The 23,000-nt window shown below is 44.9% G+C and overlaps 1 pseudogene; it reads left to right on the top strand.

Moving 5' to 3' along the window:
* Positions 1–21,089: 21,089 nt before the first annotated feature.
* On the top strand, positions 21,090–21,389 carry LOC121459976 (annotated as a pseudogene).
* Positions 21,390–23,000: the final 1,611 nt, after the last annotated feature.

Raw genomic sequence — 23,000 nt, 5'->3', positions numbered from 1 at the left:
GCAGAGAATACAGCCTTGCTTGCAGAATGATGTTCTCAGTGTGCTAAAACAGTTTACGGCAGTTAACCAAGATAGCTCACATTGCACTCTATCCTTGAACCTGTCCTTGCCTTTCTGTTCCTCCAGCCAGGGTCTCCGAGTATCAATAACTTTCTCCTGGACAAAAATTCATCACAGTGTCGGTGGTGGTAGCTCACACCTTTAATCCCAGCATTTGGAGGCAGAAGCAGGTGTGTCTCTGTGAGTTTGAGGCCAGCCTGGTGTATAAAGTGAATTCCAGGACAGCCGGAGCTACACAGAGAAACCTTGTCTTGGAAAACAAACAGGCAAACAAACAAAAGTTTATCCCAGAACTTTTTCTATGCCTCAGTTTCTCAAGAGTGCCTTTTTGCAATGCTGTCAAGAGTATACTTTAATCTGGCTTAAACCATTTACTATATTGATCTATTTTCTGTTTCTAAAACAAAAGACTTATGTGATGGTTCATATTGACTGTCAACCTGACAGGATCTAGAGAAGCGAAGCTCAACCTTCCTGATGCTGACCCTTTAATACAATTTCTCATGCTGTGGTGACCCCAAGCACAAAATTGTTTTGTTACTACTTTATAACTGTAATTTTGCTTCTGTTACGAATCACTTTTTTTGTTTTTTGTTTTTGTTGTTGTTGTTTTGTTTTGTTTTTTCGAGACCAGGTTTCTCCTTAGCTTTGGTGCCTGTCCTGGCACTAGCTCTTGTAGTTGGCCTTGAACTCACAGAGCTTCGCCTGCCTCTGCCTCCTGAGTGCTGGGATTGAAGGTGTGCGCCACCACTGCCCCTCTGTTATGAACCTTAATGTAAATACCCGATATGCAGAGGGTCTCAGGTGACCCCTGTGACAACATTGTTCAACACCCTCTGGGGGTCAGGACCACAGGTTGAGAACCTGAAAACTGACCTAGAACCACCTAAGTGACAAGCCTTTGAGTTTACGGAAGGAGGGATTATCTAGAGTAAATTAACCAAACTGGGAAGACACACCCTAAACAGGGGTGAGACCATTCTGTAAAAAGGAAAAGGTGAGTTGAACATTCCCAGCTTCCTGACCGGGTGTGATGTGAGCCACGGCCTCAAGCCTGCTGCTACGAATCCCCTGTCATGATGAACGGTGAGCCAAAATAAACCATCCTCTCTCAGGTTCCTTTTGTCAGTACACAACCACAGAAAAGCAACTAAGACAGTGTGCTCCAGTTCTGAAGGTTAAAAGTTCAAGACTGAGCTGGTCAGTGGTGGCACAGGCCTTTAATACCAGCACTTTGGAGGCAGAGACAGGAGGATCTCTGTGAGTTTGAGGACAGCCTGGTCTACTGGTCTACAGCGTGAGTTCCAGGACAGCTGGGGCTACACAGAGAAACTCTGTCTCAAACAGCAAGCAAGCAAGCAAGCAAACAAACAAACAAAAAAGGAAGGAAGGAAGGAAGGAAGGAAGAAAGAAAGAAAGAAAGAAAGAGAAAGAAAGTTTAAGATTAAGAGATTGGTCAGCCCCATCAAGTTCCCATGTAAAAATCTCAAGGCTTTACCACACAAAGGAGAAGGTCAGATTCCCTTTGTCTCTAAAACATACCTAGTTCAATTCATCAGATTCTTAGTGAGGGAAAATGTTGAGAACATTTCTTTTATGTGCAGCTAAGCCAGGCTTGTTCCAACCCACCATCCCATCTACGTCAATAAACCTTGTCAATAAACCTTATCAAATTTTCCACTTCAACCGTGCTGACTCATGCTAGGAGCTCAAGGACTTATGTGTCAGCTGTTCCTGCCATGAAAGAAATTTCTCAGAATGATCATAAATGCTTATCATCTCTCATAACTCTACGTTGTGACTTCCTGGGAGTGGTTTGCATGAAAGTTTATGGGTCAGAGTTTCATTTGATGTCATAGTCAGATGTCATCCGGGGCTCAAATTACTTACTTTTCTAGAGGTTCTGCCAAGGGTTTATCCCATAACTGCCAGGTTGGTTCCTCCCCATCTGGGCTTCTCATCTCCAGAAACCCCTTGAGTCACTGGATAGCGTAGAAGGTGGCTTTGTCCAGAATGGGCACTCCAGGAGGTTCGGAGAGGAACACCAGTGTTTTTATGGCCCGGCTTTGAAAGGTAAAGCTTTGCCTCTGCCCTAGTCTACTGATCACGGATCACACAGACCAGCCACGCTTCAAACAGAGGCTGGCTACACAGGGTAGGGATACCATGATATGGCAACCACTTTTTTCCTTCATATCTTCATTTATTTTCTTTTTGTTCTTTCCTTTAGTTTACTGGTTTTATTTTTTGTTGTTTTGTTTTTTTGAGATGGGAATCTCTCTATGCTTCCTAAGCTGGACTTGAACTTCTAGCAATTCTCTTTTGTCTCTTCCTCTTAAGTAGATGGAACAACAGATGTGTACTTGTATATAATGTGTATCTTTCTATACAACCACAAGAGACAAAAGGAACCAGGGATTGGGATGCATAACAGTTTAGAATCTGAGGCAAAAAGGATAATTTGAATTTGGGAGTTTGAGACCAGCTAGGGCAATACAGAGAGCCTCCTGTTACTGTAAGCTTAAAGGGGGAAAAAAAGGAAAAGAAACATAAGATCATGAATATTATGGCTTGAATATGAATTGTCCCTACCATCACTCTTGTAGGTTAATTCCTCATTGAGGCAGTACTGGGATGTGAGACCTAAGCCACAGGACAGATGGGTTAAGGCTACGCATAGCTTAGTTCTCACCCGCCAAAGACTAGATCAGTTACCTGTACTTTGGCTGCTTATAAAGTATGGTTGCTCCTGGGGTTTTGCCTCTTTGCCTGTGGCTTCCCTTCTGTCTTCCACCAGGAAGTTGTCACTAGAAGCCAACCAGGTGTGGATACAGATCTCGGGCATTCTAGCTTCCAGAACCCATGAGCTAGGAGGAATCTCGTTATCAACTGCCAAGTCTCAAGTATTCTCTTATAGTAACAGAAAGTGGCCTAAAGGAATACTCAGACATTAGAAGATCTTATGTTATGCCATGTGTACGTGTATATGTGCGCAGTGCACTATGTCTATGTGTGTGTGTATGTGTAAGTGTGTGTATGTATGTGTATGTGTATGTGTTGTGCATGCACACACTATGGACACACTCCGAGGGCATTGTGCATGCTAGGCACATGTGCTCGCACTGAGTTACATCCTCAGCCCTATAATGCTTTTTTTTTTTTTTTTTGAGCCAGGGTTTTACTATTCCTCAAACTCCTGCCTCAGCTTCCCCAGTGTTAGGATTATATACATATGCTTAGTGATGCCTTTGAAAGATTTCCTCTAAAACTCTAAATTTTGGAAATCATTAATTCATCCCAAAAAGAAGGAGAAGAAATTTCAGATCCATCAGCAGCAGCGACATAGCTTAATTGATAATATAATTTAACCAAAACAATTTTACAGTTAGAAGAATAGTTCTATGGTAGAGCACCTATCCAGCATACGCAGTGCCCTAGTTCCAATCTCCAGTACCACAGTAACATAAAATAAAATGGTTTACCTAAGACATTTCAATGGACTCCCAGGGTAAAAGCCCCCAGCCTTGCACAATATCTTCTGGACCCATGCCAAATCCCTGCATCTTCGTACAATAAATAGGTCTGCTTTGAGATCCCTTCATGTACATAATTAGGTGATGTGTGTTGTTAGTGCACCCTTACTAGTTTCGTTTGTCTTTTTCAGGCAGAGTCTCATTGCACTTCTAACTTGAACTCACAAAAATCCTCCTGCCTCAGCTGGGATTGCAGGCAGAAACTACCAAGCCTAAAGCCTAGCTCAATATTCTTTAAAAATTCCCCAAGAGACCTGCTCTTGCTTCTGTCTTATTCAACATATTTATCAATGATTTGGAGAGCAATTTTTTTTTTCAAGATAGGGTTTCTCTGTGGTTTTGGAGCCTGTCCTGGAACTAGCTCTTGTAGACCAGGCTGGTCTCGAACTCACAGATATCCGCCTGCCTCTGCCTCCCGAGTGCTGGGACTAAAGGCGTGCGCCACCACCGCCCGGCTTATCAGTGATTTGGAATGAAGAAATAAAAGGAATATTTATCAAACTATTAAAGACTCAGAGCTTGGAGGAAGAATTAAAATATTAGATTATCTCAGTATGTTTTAGGGATTTCTGGGATAGAATAAATCAAATCAGACATGGAATGGCTTGTCATGTCCAGTTATTGGTCCTGCAAACGTGCCTGGGATGACTTGGGAATGAAGAAGAAATAGGAATATATGCAGAAAAGCTGGGATTGGGTGGACTGTACTTGTTCTGGTGGAGGGCACCTACTATTCAACCTGAAAACTCAGCAGCTAGTATGTTCAGCACAAGGAGGTGGGTTAGCTAGTCTCAGTGTGAGGACTCTGGAGGAGAGCCATCCTAGGCTGTAAACATCTGGGAGGAGGAAGCTGAGACTCACATTTTCTGCATACATGGTCAACATCCACATGGACCAGTAGAAGACTTTGCCATTCCCATGACTCTGGGGAATGGATTTCCTGACATGGCTGTGCTCCTGTCAGTAACACAATTCACTCAGGACTTCCTCTGCTTCCCACAGCTTATGCTGGATTTGCATAATGAATTCTTTGTCCTCTAAGTTGACAGCCCTCCCATCCCTCCCTCTAGGAAGCTGATCTGCCTGCTTGTCGCTAATGACTCATTTGACCTGCTCCTCCAACTCTCCTGTTCTTCCTACCCCTGGGCAAGACAAGGACGGTCTTCAGTAATTGGAAAAGGAAATCAAGGGGACCTAGGCAATAAAAATCTGTCTGAATGGAAAAGGAAGGAAGGAAGGGAGGGAGGGAGGGAGGGCAGTGCACTCGTCTGGGGGCCCAGGGTCCCTCAATTTTTCTTTCTCTTTTTTTCTTTTTCTTTTCTTTTTTTTTTCTCTCCTCACCATAAAAGGCCCCTTTGCCCTCAGCCATGGTTTTGTCCTTTGAGTACCTGAAGGTGCATCATGATGACTCATGGCAATCATCTTTTTTTAGAGGGAAAATGGACACAAAGTTTGTCATCAAAAGGAAAACAGACTTGGAGCACTTGCGAAACTATATAGTTATTGTTAGTTCCCGCTGCAGCGGCCAGGCTGCCTCAGCTGCCAAGGTGGTTACCTCAGCACCTGCTGCCAGGTGTCTTCCCACCATCCACTATGAGACATGTGCACCCCTTAAAAGTGTCTATCAGTCACGGTACTCTCTCCTGCTCCTGTCTCTTGTCTATTCCCTCTGTCTGTCTCCCTCTCCCCTGATAGCCTCTTGCACTAACTCAGCTGTGCATGGCGCGTTCTCCTAGTGGCATTCCTTGGCAGCGCCCAGTGAAGGTACCCACTTCACCTCGTCTTATCCTTTCACTTATCCAGAGTCCTGGGGTCCATGTGCCTGAGTTTCTCTCTTGTGTATACCCAGAAGGGAAATTACTTGGCTAGAGAGTGGAAACATCTTAGACATTAATGATGATACCAGACAATTCTCCAAAGTTACACCAGGTTATATTCCTACCAGCAATGTGAAGTGTCCCATGCCCTAGAGCTGTATCAGTGCTGGGCCTTGTCAGAGCAATGGGATTGCTTATTCTTTTCACTAGTGAGAATAGTAAAGCAGCCATTCTCCAATTGTCTCCCTCTCTTATTTCCTTTTTTTTTTTTTTTTTTTTTTTTGGTTTTTTGAGACAGGGTTTCTCTGTAGCTTTGGTTCCTGTCCCGGAACTAGCAGACCAGGCTGGCCTCGAACTCCCAGAGATTCGCCTGCCTCTGCCTTCTGAGTGCTGGGATTAAAGGTGTGCGCCACCATCGCCCGGCTCTTATTTCCTTTTTGGTGATGGAGGCCGGACTCAGGCCTGTTACCACATTCAAAAATCTACAGTCAATGTGTTCGGAGAAAAAGAAGAAGAAGAAAGAAGAAGAGAAGAAGAAGAAGAAGAAGAGGAGGAGGAGGAGGAGGAGGAGGAGGAGAAAAGCAAAAGCAAGCTTTGGGCCAGTGAGAAGGCTTGGTGGATGGTGGATAAGGGCACTTGCCATGATGCAAGTCTAAAGACCTGGGTTCAATTCCCAGAACCCATATAAAGGTCTTGGAGAAATTGCCTCCATCATAGTGTCTGTGTTTTGTAGCATATATTAGCTTCCATCAGGAACATACATAATAATAATTATAACATAGACAAGAGCTGGGCAGTGGTGGTGCACACCTTTAATCCTAGCACTTGGGAAGCAAAGACAGGCAGATCTCTGTGAATTCAAGGCCAACCTGGTCTACAGGACAGGCTCCAAAATTACAGAGAAACCCTGTCTCGAAAAACCAAAAAATAAAAAATTTAAAAAAAGAGAGAAAGAGACTGAGTTCATGATGGGGAGAAGACCATTGGGACTTGAACTAGAGATTACTCATGTTATATTCTGGAAAAAATTTGTCTCTGTCCTGAACATTTTGAAATAGGCTGTATTAAGAAAGAATGAGATGGCTCAGTGGTTAAGAGCACTGGCTGCTCTTCCAGAGGACCCAGGTTTAATACCCAACACCCACATGGCAGCTCACAACTGACTGTAATTCCAGTTCCAGAGGATCTGACACCTTTACACCAATGCACATAAAATAAATTTAAATAAATTTTAAAAAAAGAAAGAAGAGACTAATTACTTTGGCAGAGTAATTTCAAGGCAGCATGGCATTCAGACTGTTGAATGATTTGTTTTTATTTATTTTTTTAAATTTTTTTTTCTGAGATGAGAGCAGAAAGTGGAACAGAAAGATTTGAAAAAAGTGCAGTTTGGCCATGAAAGGTGAGTTTAAATTCGCAGACAACAAACCGGTTCAGATGCAGCTGCTTACTATAGTGCTAAAGAAATCAGTGCCGCGAACTTTGCCCTGGGACAAAGGAAAATGGTTTTGACAGCAAGACCACACCTGCTCGTGGCTGCAGGGTGTGTAAAACTAAACACTCACTTGGAAGACATTACTTTATAATAGTCTCCTGGTACGTGGAAAAGGCCATCTGGGAAGTATCTTTCTGGCTGCAGCTGTATACCTCCGAAGCCTCTGTGGCTGTACTTCAAGACACCCAATTAGTACTTGAGAACCCAGTAAGAACTTGGTGTTTACCATTTGTTGTTGGTTTTGAGGTTTACAGATTACAGAAATTGCAGAATTATGAAGAACTCAACCTGAACTTTTAAGGACCAGCTAGGAGCATCAGGGATATGCAAATTAAAACCGCTTTGAAGCCAGGCATGGTGGCACACACTGGGACAGAGAGGCTGGCAGACTTCTGTGAATTGTAGACCAGCCTTGTCTACACGGTGAGTTCCAAGCCAGGACGACACAGAAAGACATTGTCTCAAAAGAATGAAATAGAAAACCCCCAAAATCTCACTTTGAAATTCATCTTAACCCAGTCAGAATGGCCGAGATAATAAAACAAAAGACAGCTCAAGCCAGAGAGGATGTAGGAAGGGTGTGGAGTCTTAAACCTGTTGCCACACCCATCGTGCCCTCGAATGTCCCAGTTGTCCAACATGGAGCTCTAGGATTTAATGCTTGCTCTGCCAAGTCTCGGGCTTGGTCTTACTTTGATCCAGGCCCTCATTACTCTCTACTACTGTGTATTGGAACGACATAATTTTCTTTGTGAACTAACTGAGGCTCACAGGATATTTTGTGTGTTTTGGTTGGTTGGTTTTGGGGACTTTGTTGTTCGTTGCTTGTTTTTTTTTTGTTTGTTTTGGTTTTTCTTTCTTTCTTTTTAATTGATATTTATTGAGCTCTACATTTTCTCTGCTCCCCTCCATATCTCTCCTCTCCCCCCTTCAATCTTCCCCCAAGGTCCCCATGTTCCCACTTTACTCAGGAGATCTTGTCTTTTTATACTTTCTACTTCCCATGTAGATTATATCTATATAAGTCTCTCTTAGTGTCTGCATTGTTGTCTAAGTTCTCTGGGATTGTGGTTTGTAGTCTGGCTTTCTTTGCTTTATGTTTAAAAACCATCTGTGAGTGAGTACATGTGATAATTGTCTTTCTATGTCTGGGTCACCTCACTCAAAAGAATGTTTTCTAGCAAATTTTCCTGCAAAATTGAAGCTTTAGTTATTTTTTTTCTGCTGTGTAGTACTTTATTGTATAGATGTACCATATTTTCCTTATCCATTCTTCAACTGAGGGGCATTTAGGTTGTTTCCAGGTTCTGGCTGTGACAGACAAAGCTGCTATGAACATAGTTGAGCACATGTCCTTGTGGAATGATTGAGCATCCTTTAGATATGTACTCAAAAGTGTTATTGCTGGGTCTCGAGGAAAGTTGTTTCCTAATTTTTTGAGAAATCGCCATACTGATTTCCAAAGGGACTGTACCAGTTTTAACTCCCACCTTGGTGGGCTGGCGGTGAGTGGTTATCTACCCCGACTATGCAGTGTATGTGGCTCCCTCTTTGCCCAGTTCAATTGCCCAGGTTTTTTCTCTCTTCTTTCTTTCTTTCTTTCTTTCCTTCTTTTTTTTTTTGATTTTTTGAGATAGGGTTTCTCTGTGGCATTTTGAGCCTATTCTAGAACTAGCTCTTTTGGACCAGGCTGGCCATTTATGAATACTTATTCCCCAGCTTGTGGCCCTGCTTTGGGAGACTGTAGAACATCAGGAGATGGGTCTAGTTGACAGAAGCAGGTCACTAAGGACAATCTCCTTTGATGTGGTATTCACCTCTTGATTTGACCTCTCACCAAACGCTGCTTCTCAGACTACCATATAAGGAGCCCCTGACACTTATTTTGCTACTGTGAACATGGTCAAGCCTTTCCTGCCATAATGGTCTGAAATCATGAGTCAAAACAGCCCCTTTTTTTCCTTCTATTTTTTTAAAAATATTTTATTTATTTATTTATTTATTTATTTATTATGTATATTGGGTTTTGCCTGCATGTATGTCTACATGCCAGAAGAGGGCACAAGATCTCATTATGGATGGTTGTAAGCCACCATGTGGTTGCTGGGAATTGAACTCAGAACCCCTGGAAGAGCAGTCAGTACTGTTAACCTCTGAGCCATCTCTCCAGCCCAAAACAGTCCTTTCTTTCTTCAGGTTGTTTCTGCCAGGCAATTTGGTCATAGGAACTCAAAGTAACTAATACATATGTGTATTCTAGATGATGTTCAGAGTTCTCTCCGTCCACCATGGTGTTAGGTCCAAAGTAGGCCACCAAAATGGCAGTACTGGTGATAATGTCCTAAACAAAAAGAATCTAGCCAAGTAACCTGAATTGTCTTGATGCATTGCATTGTAGAATCAGGGTGCAAACACACTGAGAAAATGAGATGGGAGAGACTAACAACTGAGTGAAATAAAGCTTGACAAGCAAAATCTTCCTTGCAAATAAGGTTCTAGGCAGCATGGCACAGGGTCTGTTCTGGAATTTGTACCAATGTTTTACAAGATTCTTTTCCGGATTTGCTTGTGAAACACTCTGTGCTTTCCCTCTTCTTAGTATCTAAGTTTACACACAAGAAACTAGAGGTTCCTAAGTATTCACTAAAGAAAAGCTTCTCTTTGTTTAAGCCACCAGTTCTCCAACAAAATACTGTCTGCTTTTTGCCTATTAATACCTAAAGGGATGGCGTTCTGTGGAATGCAGCATGGGAAACACTGGCCTGGGTTTTTATTTATGGTCTGAGTAGGAAAAGGACAATACCACCTTTGAAGCACACCAAGAACGTAGCGGTTTCCAGAGCATGCAGGAAGCTGCACCTGCCCCTACCATGTGGACCTCATAGACACTGACTGAGGGGCATGGAGAGACTGAGGATTTCCTGGGAGGGCGAATGCACACTGAAGCTGTCCTGGTGCGAAAGCTGACATAGAAAAGGCTTTTCCCTTCCTGTCTGTCTCAATGCAGGATGCTTATAAGGGGCGGCAAGGGGAGGTAGGATACATGGATGATGAAGATGCACCAAGCGGGCTGAAAGGGCTCTGGTGAGGATTGGACCTGCTTCTTCTGCAGGGGTCACTGGGAAATGGCTGAGAAACATTTACTGGCACATCTTGGAAGGGGACCAGAGAGCAGATTTGAGGCAGGCAGATTGTAGTTACAGAGAAGCGAGAACATTTTCTGAGCATGGGCACAGTCTGGGATTTGGTCCCAGAACCACAATAATGAGGACAATAATGTTTTTTATAATTTATTTATTTAATCATATGTGCACTGGTGTTTTGCCTGCATGTACATCTGTATGAGAATGCCAGATACCCTGGAATTAGAGTTACAGACAGTTATGAGCTACCATGTGGGTGCTGAGAATTGAACTTGGGTCCTCTGGAAGAGCAGCCAGTGCTTTCTTTCTTTCTTTCTTTCTTTCTTTCTTTCTTTCTTTCTTTGTTTTTCAAGACAGGGTTCCTCTGTAGCTTTAGAGCCTGTCCTGGAACTAGCTCTTGTAGACCAGGCTGACCTCAAACTCATAGGGATACACCTGCCTCTGCCTCTGCTGGTATTAAAAACGTGCGCCACCACCGCCCAGCTTGCAGTCAGTGCTCTTAACAGGCCTCAGGAGAGGCAGCAGAGTGAGCTCCTCTACTTGCGTGCCCTTAGGGTCTATTCACCCTCGCCTGTGGTGAGGGGTGGGAGCCAACTCTCCTGAGTGCAGGGGCCAGCTCTCTTGCTGTAGTAGGCAGCAAAATGCAAGCCCGGCTTTCCTAGTGTAGCGAAAGGCGGGGCCAGTTCAGCATGACCCTCTGATTTCATCTTGAATGGCCTTCCGAGTTGACACTGGCCATAGACATCAATAGAGACCCCAGCTACAGCTGGACCATGAACTCTGACATGGCTCTCTGTAGCAGCTTGGGCCCAGACACATCCTGGTAGAAGGGACGGCCCCTCAGGTGTTCTCAGGAAAGGTTCTGGCAGCCATGTGGCCAATGGACACCGCCAGTCGATACCACCAAGGCCTCAGGCTGTAGCCCCAACCCTGGGCCTCTATGTGATCTTTGGTGGCAATGCAAGACCAGGACTTCAGCTCAGACCCCAGCCACAGTAGGACCAGGGACCCCCAACATGGACCTCAGCAATAGCTGGGTCTGAATATCACCACTGTCTCAATGACAATATGGCCCTGAGACACCAACATGGCCTTTGATCTTGGGTATCTGCCTTCAATGGTAACAGGGGCATTAGACTTCAGCACAGACCCTGGCAGCAGTAGGGCCATTGACCCTGACATGGCCCGGACATCACCATGACATTGAATAGCAGTAATAGCAGTACAGAACACTCAGATCTAAATGCATCCTGGTCCATGGACATCAACCTGGACTCAGGTGATTGATCTGACCCCGGAATAAACGTAAGTGGAGAGCTATTGTCAGAAACCTGGGCCTTGTGCTCAAAGGGACATTCAGAAGACTGGACATCCACAAGGGCACTGAGCACCACAAAAGATCGATGGCCGCTTGGTGAGTAAAGGGCTCAGCCCATGAAGCCAGGAAGTGAATAAGAAGACAAACCAAAGAAAACACATCCAGAAGCCACTAAAAAGAAAGCAGAGGTCAAAACGCTGAAAGCTCTGAAATAAATTTCATAGGTCACACCAAATACCAATTCACTGAAGGAAATACAAAGTAAATGTTTGTGGAAAGTGTGAACAGGGACTAGGGATGCAGCTCAGGTTGCAGCAGTGCTCACCGGTGTGCACAAGGCCCTGGGTTCAACCTCCCAGGTTGAACTTCATAAAGCTGAACACGGTGACACATGCTTGTAATGCTAGCACGTACTAGCACGTAGGGGTTGGAGATGGGAAGATCAGATGTCCAATGTCACCCTTAGCTACAGAGTGAATTTGAGGTCAGTCTGGGATATATGAGACACTACCAAAAAAAAAAAAAGGTAGCCACTTTGGATGACACAGCAAGTCAGTCTTGACTGCCCAGGAACTCCCTCCCTGCTGACTAGATACATCATGCCATCTGGGAAGGAAATGCAGCAGAGATCTCAGACAGTGCTTGTCCCTGCTGCACTACAATGCCAACATGTCTGGCTAGATGTGCCCACGGACACAATAATGGCATTACAATTATGGGGCAATGTAGGGCCCACAGGGCTACCCCTCCTCCCAGGATCATCTTGAGGACAGTTTCTGGCCAAACATCTTGTTGCAGTTTCCGGCTAAACATCCTGTTTGTTTCTGTGCTCCCTCTGCCCCCACTGGTTTTGTTTACTCTTGAGCCTGGTCATTTCCCACCTGCCTGGGGGGATTTCCACTGTGCAGCTGCTAGGTATATAAGGTTTTTTTCTAAGCTTGAATAAATGGCATTCTGCATCCTTTCCTCATGAATGACCCACATCTCTGTGTGTTCCTTGATCTCCTGGCCCGTGCCCGGCTCGCGAACAGCACAGTAGTGTGAACTGTATCATAGAGAATAACACAGGCATTACAGTTGGAGGCCACCAATGAGATCGGGAAGTAGGGGACCCCTGAGAGATTGCCCTCGGAAGGCTGGCCAGCAGGTAAGATATTGATGGTGAGGGTGAATTGAAGATGGGTGCTCGTGATTCTGTTCAACTATTGATGGGCCAATTGACAGGCCAATTGATGATTCTTTTAGAGAAGCAAGGTATCAATTGATAGTTCTTTTACAGAAACAAGGCACCAGTATTAAAACTAAGACAGCACAGGAGTGCATTACCTTATTTTCTGAGATAGTTTAGTCCTCGGTTTCTACATGTAGGGGGCTTTAATATTCCTGATTGGGAGCAGGTAAAAGCTGACCTTCAAAAAGAGTTAAAAGAGCGAGGCCCAGAAGAATTTCCCATAGCAACGTTTTCACTATGGCGTTTAGTCAAAGACTCTCTACAGTGATGATGTAAAAGTAAAAGAGCAATTAGAAAATTTGGCAAAAACCTTTGAGGAGATTCAGGATGAAGAATCTGTGAAGTCTATCAAGAGTTTTGAGGAGGAGGGGGAAGATTAAAATATTAAAAGGGATATAGAAGAGGAAGAAGAGACTTTAGAAAGGGAGATTATATTGTTAAAAAGGAAGTTGGAAGAAGAAGACATTGAGCAACTAAAAGATGCAGTGGCTTTGATGGAATCCTTTGTGGATTTGTTATAGAGAGGTGAAATGCAGGAAAACTACACAGATACCGTGTGGCGTATCGCCAAGGGGGGTTTCCCCAAGCGTAACCTTGACATGTTAACTGGTGCAGGACAGTACGTGGGCTTAGCAGCACAGATTACTTATGACCCTGATGCTTATGCTCAGATAAATGCTGTGGTCGATAAAGCGTGGAAAGCTCTACCTAATAAAGGAGCAGGGGAACAGCTGTCTAAGGTTCTTCAAGGAACCTCAGAACCTTATCCTGAGTTTGTTGACTGCCTGTTATAGCTGGGAGGTCACATTTTTGGGGATGTGGACACAGCTATGCCTGTCATAAAGCAATTGGCCTATGAAAATGCTAACAAATACTGTCAGGAGGTTATATTTGGCCATAGAAATAGGAGTTTGGGCTGGAGAGATGGCTCAGCAGTTGAGTGCACTGCCTGCTATTCCTAAGGTCCTGAGTTCAATTCTCAGCAACCACATGGTGGCTCACAACCGTCTGTAGTAACATCTGGTGCACTCTTCTGGCCTGCAGAATACTGTATACATAATGAATAATATATCTTTTTAAAAAAATTGAGCCGGGCGGTGGTGGTGCACGCCTTTAATCCCAGCACTCAGGAGGCAGAGGCAGGTGGATCTCTGTGAGTTGGAGGCCAGCCTGGTCTACAAGAGCTAGTTCCAGGACAGGTTCCAAAAGCTACGGAAAAACCCTGTCTCGAAAATCCAAAAAATAAAAAATAAATAAATAAATTAAAAAAAAATGAACTCAACGGGTTACATTTTTTTTAAATAAAACTAAAAAGTAAAAAGATATGGATTTGGAGGGGTATAAGGAGGTGGGGTAGTTCAGAGCAGAGTTAGGAGAGGTGGGAGGGTGAGTATTGTCAAAATACAATTGTATGAAAACCTCAGAGAATAAGAATATTACAAAACAAAATGAGGTCTATATGCTGACAGATCACCAGGCCAGGATCTAGTCCCGGACACACAAAGAACAGGAAGTAACCCGTCCACAGAGAGACTCTGACTCACTGGATGTAAGGGGTACTGACCACATCCTTTCAAGGGCTTCCTTGGAGACCACCAATGCTATATTGGAGTGGGAGCTGAGAAGACCAGAGGAGCAGGGACTGAAGCACCCAGAGCCTGACTAGGAACTGCTAAGCAAGGGGAGTTGCCCCAAAATGTACCAGGCTTTTTCTTTTGGACCACCAACCAGGTCCTAGGTCATGACAGAGACTTATTGTTAGTTTTGAAAGTTCAGCCTAGCTTAGGCATGCTTCTAGCTTGCTCTTTTAACTTTAGACCAATCAGGTGCCTTAGGCAGGCAAGGCAAAACAAATGCAACACATCTTTTCATAATTAAACAAATGGAGCACAAACAAAAGCAACACGCCTTACACAGTTAAAGCAATATTCTGCAACATAAACGTAACACATCTTTGTCTAGTTATAATAATATTCCACAACATCAAAGCTCTAAGCTCTGGAGTTTGCTCAGGTATCACCACTGTGTGCCCCCCATTCCCACCCTGGCACACTCTGGGAACCTCACAGCCTTGCTTAGTCATCATCAGACCAGTCAAATCCAGTAAACCAAGTAGGTGACATATCATTGCCACACTGTCTTGCCTCCTGGACAGGGCTGGGACTGGCCAGCCGAGTCCCAGACTCTGGCCTCAGGCCTCTCGGCCAGCCAGGCAGGATGAGTCATTCTGGGAAGACACTGTCTCGGATGGCGGTGAAATGCTTCTGTCTCCTAGAGCAATCCAGAAAAGGCAATGTGGAGGAGCAAAGAGCATGTCTTTAAAAATGAAAGTGTTGTTAGGCATGGTGGTGACTCAAGAGCTTGAGGCTAGCCTGGACTCTACATAGTTAGCACAAGGCCAACCTAGGTTGCACAGTGAGATCCTGTCTTAAAAAAAAAGCAAAGCAAAGCAACAACAACACAAAAATAAATAAATAAAACCCAAACCATAAAAGAAATGTCATAACTCAAACACACCCAGGGGAGTGAACTGTCAGTTCAAGAGGTCATACCTTGAATGCCACTCATGTGGGTCAGCTCTCCTTACCACCTGTGAACGAAAGTACATCCATCTCCCTGCTGACCTTTGTTTCCAATCCCCTGCCTCCACCTCTGTGCTCCCCTGCTGCCAACCTACACCTACGTGAGTCTCTGTAATCATCTAAGTGCTCGAGCTGACTTTTAAATGAAGCAAACGCTGCACCTGTCTCATTTGGACTTCTACAAAAGTGAAATCTGTGTAGAGGTTGTTTGGAAACTATTCCAAAAAGAGGGGAAGTGAGACAAGAAAGGAAGGCGTGTTTACTACCGTGAGACACGGTCCTACTGGGGGGGGTCCCTCTGAGCTGTCCTGTTGAAGGCTACTCAGAGAGGTCTGATGAAAGGAACCTAAGGCCTGGCGCTTGGTTGAGCGGTGTCCTTGGGCTGCGAAAGCATGGGTGTGTCCCAGGCTGGAGGAGTGACCACGTGTTGGAGAAAATGCTGACACTTTTGGAGTGGGCTTCTGTCAGGGGTGTTCCATATCCACCATGGAGATTTCTTCATGGTTGTAAAGTTAAGAATCCACATCTGTATCCCAGGCAGGTAGAAAGGTAAAGATACAAGTAACAGTAACAGCTCTGTCTGTCTGTCTGTCTTCCCCGCCCCCACGTGTGTTGCAGAGGTCAGAGGAGAACATCGGGTGACCTGACCTAGCACTCTCAGCCTGTTCTAGTTTGCTTTCTGTTGCTGTGACAGACCACTCTGACCAAAAGGAAGCCAGGGGAAAGTTTATTTCAACTTCTATGTCGAGGTCGCAATCCATCATCGAGCGATGTCAGGACAGAGTCCTGCAGCAGAAGGAACAGAGGAGCCCTGTCTGTTGCCTCACTCCCTAGCTTCTGCTTGGGGAGCTTTCTTATACATTCTTATGCCCACCACCTCGGATGGTGAGCTGACCTCCTACAACAATTAACAATCAAGAAAACATCCCCACAGACATGCCCATAGTCCAATCTGATCAAGGCAATCTTTGGTTAGGATTCCCTCAGAGGACCAGGAGGGATAGCTCAGTACTTAAGAGCACTTGTTGCTCTTGCAGAGGACCTGGGTTCAATTCCCAGTACCTACATGGTGGTTCACAAGCATCCTTAATTCCAGTTCTAGGGTATCTGATGTTCTCTTCTGAGCTCCTTAGACACCAAGTATGCAAATGATGCACAAACATACATGTAGCCAAGATACTCACATAAAATAAGTAAGTGTAATACACACACACACACACACACACACACACACACACACACGTCCCTCAGTAAACTCCAGACTGTGTCAACTAACTGAAGCCAACTGAAGCTAACTAGGAGACTGCCTTATTCCTTTGAGGCTCTCACTGAACTGGAACTTGCTGGTAGCCAGCAAGCCTAGCATCCTCTTGTCTCCGCTCTCTACACACTGGGGTAGGAAGTGCACATACATTCATGCCTGACTTTTATGTGGGATCTGGGTTTTGAAGCCAGGTCCACATCCTCAAGCAAGTGTCTTACTCACTTATTCATCTCCACAGCCTCTAACACTTTATTTTTATGTATTTTCCACCAACAGCTTCCACCTACATTCTAACAGCCAGATGTAATTTCATGACCATACTTACCCACAAGAGATACTGGGAAACTGTTTGTTTGTTTTTTGTTTTGTTCTTGTTTTTTTTTTTTGGGGGGGGGGGGACAGGGCTTCTCTGTGTTTCCCTGGCTGTCCTGGAACTTGCTCTGTTAAACCAGGCTGGTCTTGAACTCAGAGATGTGCCTGCCTCTGGCCCCTGAGTGCTGAGATTAAAGGCATGTGCCACCACCATGGGAAACAGTTTTTATATTCGTGGCCAAATTCAGGTAATCTAATGGTTAAGTTACTTACCCAGCCAAGATTTTATTTTTCTATTGCTATGAACTAGAGGAAATTAAGCACAGGGCTGTGGCCTCCAGTCATCTGTGCCACACGAAAGGAGGCAGAGCTATGCCTCCTGTTATACATACCACAAGGCAGTCCCTCTGGGACAACAGGAGCATCCCATCTTCTAAAACATTGCTCAAGGATGGCCAGGAGAAGGCACTAACCAGAATGGAACCAGGGGTCCTGGGGACATTCTCATCACTCTAAGGAGGAGAAGCATAGTTTAGCAGGAGAAGAGCAGGAACCCCTTTTGCCTGTTTCCCTGAACATCTATGGCATTCGCTCCACAGGAAAGTTCCCTTCGTCTTACAACCAATTGTTTCCTGTTCAAATCCTTATGGCCAGGGCACTGGCACATTCATCCTTTTAATGCTCATCCCAAATTGAGAGCCCCTCTGCATCCATATCAGATGATATCATCTTCCTTCTTCCTTCTAGAAGCCTTTGTTGGACCCTAGAGTCCAAACACTGAGGAGGAGTTGCCCCAAGAGACCACTTCTCACACCACAGATGATGTAAAAGCATGAGGATTTTATTAATTCTGTCATGACAGGGTCCTCCAGCATTAGAGGCCAGAAAGACCCTGAATAGCTGGTACAGGCTACTTTTAAAGGAAAAAGCCACAGAAGTAAGGGGGGATTTCGGGGGGTTGTTCTTTGACCATTCTGATTGGCTTATTCAAAAGGGCTATTACCAATATTGGCTGGAGAGCAGTTGCCAGATCAGAAGAGGTAAGAGGTCACTTTGACTCCTTTTCCCAGGGACTGAGTCAAAACATACATGTGTAGGTAATTGTTCAGGAACTGAGTCAACATCTTGAAGGTTATCTTGCCCCAATTTCTGGAGAACATACATGCATGTGTAGCTGTTAGGTCCTTGGTTCCCAGGGTGGAAGGGGGGGAGCAATACTGCTGAGACCGAGAGGGCTCAGAATTGTCAGAAATGGCTTCAGAATTGTCTTAAAGTTTTACACCTTGAGCTGAGTCATTTTCTGGGACTTCTTCCTTTGTTGCAGGGATGCACAGTGTGGCCACTGAACCAATCAGCATTCTCCGTTGATGTGACTTCACACCCTTAGAGATACCCTCTCTCATTTCACCAACCTCATCATAAGGTTTCGTCACTCATCTCTGAAATCCCCACAAGGAATCCTAGTCATCGGGAGGTCTTGCCCTACAGACTTGACCTCCCAAGGGCCTGGATGAGTCAGGAGCTTGAGATCTGCTTGTTCATTGCTTGGTTCTGAACTGTCATTCACTGAATGACAAGAGTATGTCACCCCTGAAGAGGGTCACTGCCCTCTTCACTTCCCTCTCTACATGTGGATTTGGGAAATCACTTCTTTGAATTGGGAAAGGCCTCTGTGAGTGGGAGGGGCACTTGGGGAGCTGAGGACTCGGTCCCAAAAAGCCATGGAGCTCTCATCTGGCCATCTTTTTGTTTTTGTTTTTTTCGAGACAGGGTTTCACTGTAGCTTTGGAGCCTGACCTGAAACTAGCTCTTATAGACCAGGCTGAACTTGAACTCACAGAGATCTGCCTGCCTCTGCCTCCTGAGTGCCACCACTGCCTGGCTCATCTTCCATTTTAACACAGATGCATTTGAGATACTTCCCCTCATTCTCCAGCCACTTTTTCATAAGGAGTCTCAAGCCACCTTGGAAGGCCATCTTAGGAATTTTAGTTAATTGCTCCAGCTGAGTTCTGAGCAGTTAGCATCAACTGCCAGTCCTGTAAATGAGCCATCCTGAATTTGGAGTCAGATATTCAGATGACTGCTACCCTAACTAACTCCCAAACCCAACCCAATCCAAGTGAGAACTGATCTAGCCCCATCATCTCCCCCAAACACAATACTCACACCAAGTGTTCAGCAACTGAGTGTTAGTATTCACAATACAGGAAAAGATGAGCAGAAAAGTGGCTAAGTCAGGAACCGGTCTGTCCTAATCACCCAGGAATGCCAGCCCCCCCCCCCCCCCCCCCGTCTGCCCACCGCCTGCTCCAGGTGCACTACCGGCTGGCAGACGGCAGCTGGTGGTTCCGCTCATGCAGATGTAAGTGGAAAGTAGGATTTAACTCTGGAGTGGGTGAAGACGCAATAGATATTTGCATAAAGAGATTTTTGTTCGTTCCCCTTGAATAACCTGACATGTTCCACTCCCACCTCACTCCTGTCCCATCTCTCTGTGTTGTGTTTTTGTTTGTCCTGTTGCTTTGGAGCAAATGTGGCAGGAGAACAGAACAGCACCTTTTCAGAAGACGCCTGGGCGTTCCTGTTTGTTTCTGTCTTCCAGAAGCTGTTAAGGCCCCATTTCTAGGTGAAAAGCAATAGGGTGATGATCGTTGGGGGGCACGCACACACAGTCTACCACATGGGGTGATCGTTGGGGGCACGCACACACAGACGACCACATCCTAGAAGCCATGGAAATCATGATGAAACTTCACAGTTGAGAATACATTTGACCCTAGTCATGAGTGAATGGCGCAGTTCAGGAAGTATGCTCCACTGACCTGCGCATAGCCAAATCAAGGCGGGGACAATCAACAGTGCAAAGCACAGAGAACAGATGCAGGAAAGGGTGTGGTTCTATGGAGCTGGGGACAGGTGGGATTTGAGTATGGATTTATAAGTACAGTGATTGATAGATACATAGCAGGATGAACGTAGACATCGATACCTGCATTTAAAGAAAGAAATATATAGAAATATAGATGTGTATAAACACTTCTCAGGTAACTCATCTATGTGTGATAAATATAAGTATCTTTATAGGGAAAGGATTATGAGAGGGCTAGCGATTTGAAGAAATTTTTTTTTTTTTCAAGACAGGGTTTCTCTGCGGCTTTGGAGCCTGTCCTGGAACTAGCTCTATAGACCAGGCTGGTCTTGAACTCACAGAGATCCGCCTGCCTCTGCCTCCCGAGTGCTGGGATTAAAGGCGTGCGCCACCAACGCCCGGCTTGAAGAAAATTTTAAATTTTCTTTATTGTTGCTATTCTTTCAAAATCATTTATGAGTATAAAGACTTCCAACCTAGAAATATTCTCTCCCCCCCCCACCACCAAATTGGTGTCACTATGTAGCCCTGGCTGTCCTGGAACTCGCTCTGTAGACCAGGCTGGCCTCGAACTTCTGCCAGCTTCTGTCACCTGCCTCAGCTTCTGGAGTGCTGGGACTAAAGGTGTATACCACGACTGCCTGTCTTATAATATTCTTTAAAATTTTCATGAAAATATTTTTAAAAAATGGTATAAAGAATAGCATGTATATTATAAATATGATTACAAAAATGTTCAAGAATATGCCCCATTGGTACTCTAAGAGCACTTGTTACTCTTGCAAAGAACCTGGGTTCAGTTCCCATCATCCATATGGTAGCTCACAAACACCCTTAACCCCAGTTCTAGGGGACCCAATGTCTCCTTCTAATTTCTGAGGGCATACATACATACATACATACATGCAGGCAAAATATTTATGCACATAAAACAATGTCCCATTGGGTATCTATACTGGGGAATAGCACACAAAAACTCTTGGGAGAGTGGAGTATGGGATCAGTTTATTTAGCATTGTAAATTGTTTTACAGCATTTGTCAATAAAAATAATTAAAAAGTGAAAGTTCAATAGTAGGGTGTAGCCGTGAGAACCTGTATCCTCAGCTACTGGGGTGGGGTGGAGAGGAATCCCCAGGCAGTGTGAGTCCAGAAGGTCAGAGCCAGCTAGGTCAACAGGAATCAAAAAAAAAAAAAAAAAAAAAAAGCACGACTGGCTTAGTACTGTCATCTTTTTTTTTTTTTTTTTTTTTTCGAGATAGGGTTTCTCTGTGGCTTTGGAGCCTGTCCTGGAGCTAGCTCTATAGACCAGGCTGGTCTCGAACTCACAGAGATCCGCCTACCTCTGCCTCCCGAGTGCTGGGATTAAAGGCGTGCGCCACCATCGCCCAGCTAGTACTGTCATCTTCTAAGCGGCCACCAAAGGCCACCAATTATCTAGTGCCTGCCCTCGCGGCCACGCCATGGAGTGCCTTCATAAAGCGGCGCTGGACATGCTGCAGATCCCATAGTTCAGAAATGAAAACTCTTTATCTTCAACCCGCAAGACACCCCTGTTCTTCACAGCTTTAATGATTACAGTGCCTATCGGGTTGTATTTTACAACTAAATCTTATGCATTTGAAAGCACTTTCGGAATGTCTAATAGAAACAGCTACTTTTTTTGACGCAGTTGTTGTTGCTGTTGCTGTGGTTCTGGCCCCGTTTGTCTGTGTGGCCTGGAATGAGGCTCATGGCAGTGGCATGAAGGCAAACAGGATTAAAGTGAACATCACCTTCTGACAGCATGAAATTTATTTTTGAATATGTTAAGTACTTCTGGGATATTCATAATAAACACAGTTTGTTTGAATAAAGTTGAAAGAACACACAAAAACCAAAAACTCTTGTAGGGGGAGAGAGAGAGAATAAGAATAGTGTCTTAGCTTCTTTCCCTGCTGCACATTAACTATAACCAATTGGGGAGGAGGGACACTTTTCTTCTCAGTATTCTATTCCCAGGTCACACACTGGGGGATATCAGGGCAGGAACCTGGAGGCAGGAACTGAAGCAGAGGCCATGGAAGAGTGCTGCTTCCTGGCTTGCTCCTCATGGTTGCCTAGCTTTCTTATACAGCCCAGAACCACCTGCTCAGGGGTGGCACTGCCCCCACACTGAGCTGGGCCTTCCCACATTAATCTTTTATTAAGAAAAAATGGGTCTACCAGCCAACTGATAGAGGCATTTTCTCAGTTGAGGGTCCCTCTTCCCAGGTGACTCCAGCTTGCGTCAAGTTGACGGAAAACTAACTAGCACAGGAACCAAAAACCTTAATTCTGAAGCTGAACCTGAAGGTCAGTCAAGTCTTGGAATTCCATCTCTCTCTCAGGAAGCTGAGGCGGAAAGATCTGTCTAATCAAAGACAGCATAGGCTACTCATGAGACCCTGTGTCAGTCAGCAAACAACTCCAATCTGGATCCACCAAGCAGGAACAGTGCTTGCTTTGGAGGTCGTGTTTGTCTGAAGCCCTTGGGAGGCACGAGGTTTACTGGCAAAGTTCACAGCAGTACGGTGGGCAGGCAACTGATTCAGATGCTTTCTGAGTCCTCTACAAGAAATCAGGCCAGAAAGGAAAACCGGAAACCACTAATTGTGTCAGAAATTGAAACAAGAAAGTGCTGACTCATTCGTGTCCTGGTTTCCTTTTTGGACGCTGGTCAGCCCTGGCCATGTTTAGGCTGTAGGAAAGTGACAGACCTAGGCCCTCTGCTGTCTGTTAGGAGCTTCTACACAGCGGGACACTCCCTAGACTCCAGCCTCTTAAGACTGGGAGGTGAAGCCCCTGAGCCGATCCCTGGAGCTGAATGTGAAGTTCCCTGGGAATTCGGCAACAGTAAAAGGTTTCTGAATGCATTGTTGTGATCTGCTGGTCTGTCACCTGGTAGCCATATTTGTCACGTGATTTCTCTCCCACCCTCCTGAAGGTCACGCAGGAGTGCTTTGCTCTGTTCATTAAACTTGGATTTATTAATTTGGTTTGATTGGCTTATTACATCAAGCAACAATGGATAGCCAATAACCAGGGATTCCCATGCATGGTGGCAGGACAGACAGGACTGTTACACAGAGAAACCTTGTCTCAAAAAACAAACAAAAGTAATGGATTAAAGGGCTGGATAGATGGCTCAGTGGTTAAGAGCACTGAAGGCTCTTCCAAAGGACCCAGGTTCAATTCCCAGCACCCACACGGCAGTTCCCGCCTGTCTGTAACTCCAGTTCCAGGGCTTCTGACATTCTTGCACAGACATACATGCAGTTCAAAACATCAGTGAACATAAAATAAACATAAATTATTAACAAACTAAAAAGAGGGCTGGAGAGATGGCTCAGCAG

This window comes from Microtus oregoni, unplaced genomic scaffold (assembly GCF_018167655.1).
Source record: "Microtus oregoni isolate MIOR12 unplaced genomic scaffold, Mior012 000020F_ref0000438, whole genome shotgun sequence".
NCBI lineage: Eukaryota > Metazoa > Chordata > Mammalia > Rodentia > Cricetidae > Microtus > Microtus oregoni.
Note: the sequence above shows the minus strand (reverse complement) of the source record. Positions and strands in the feature narration are given on the sequence as shown.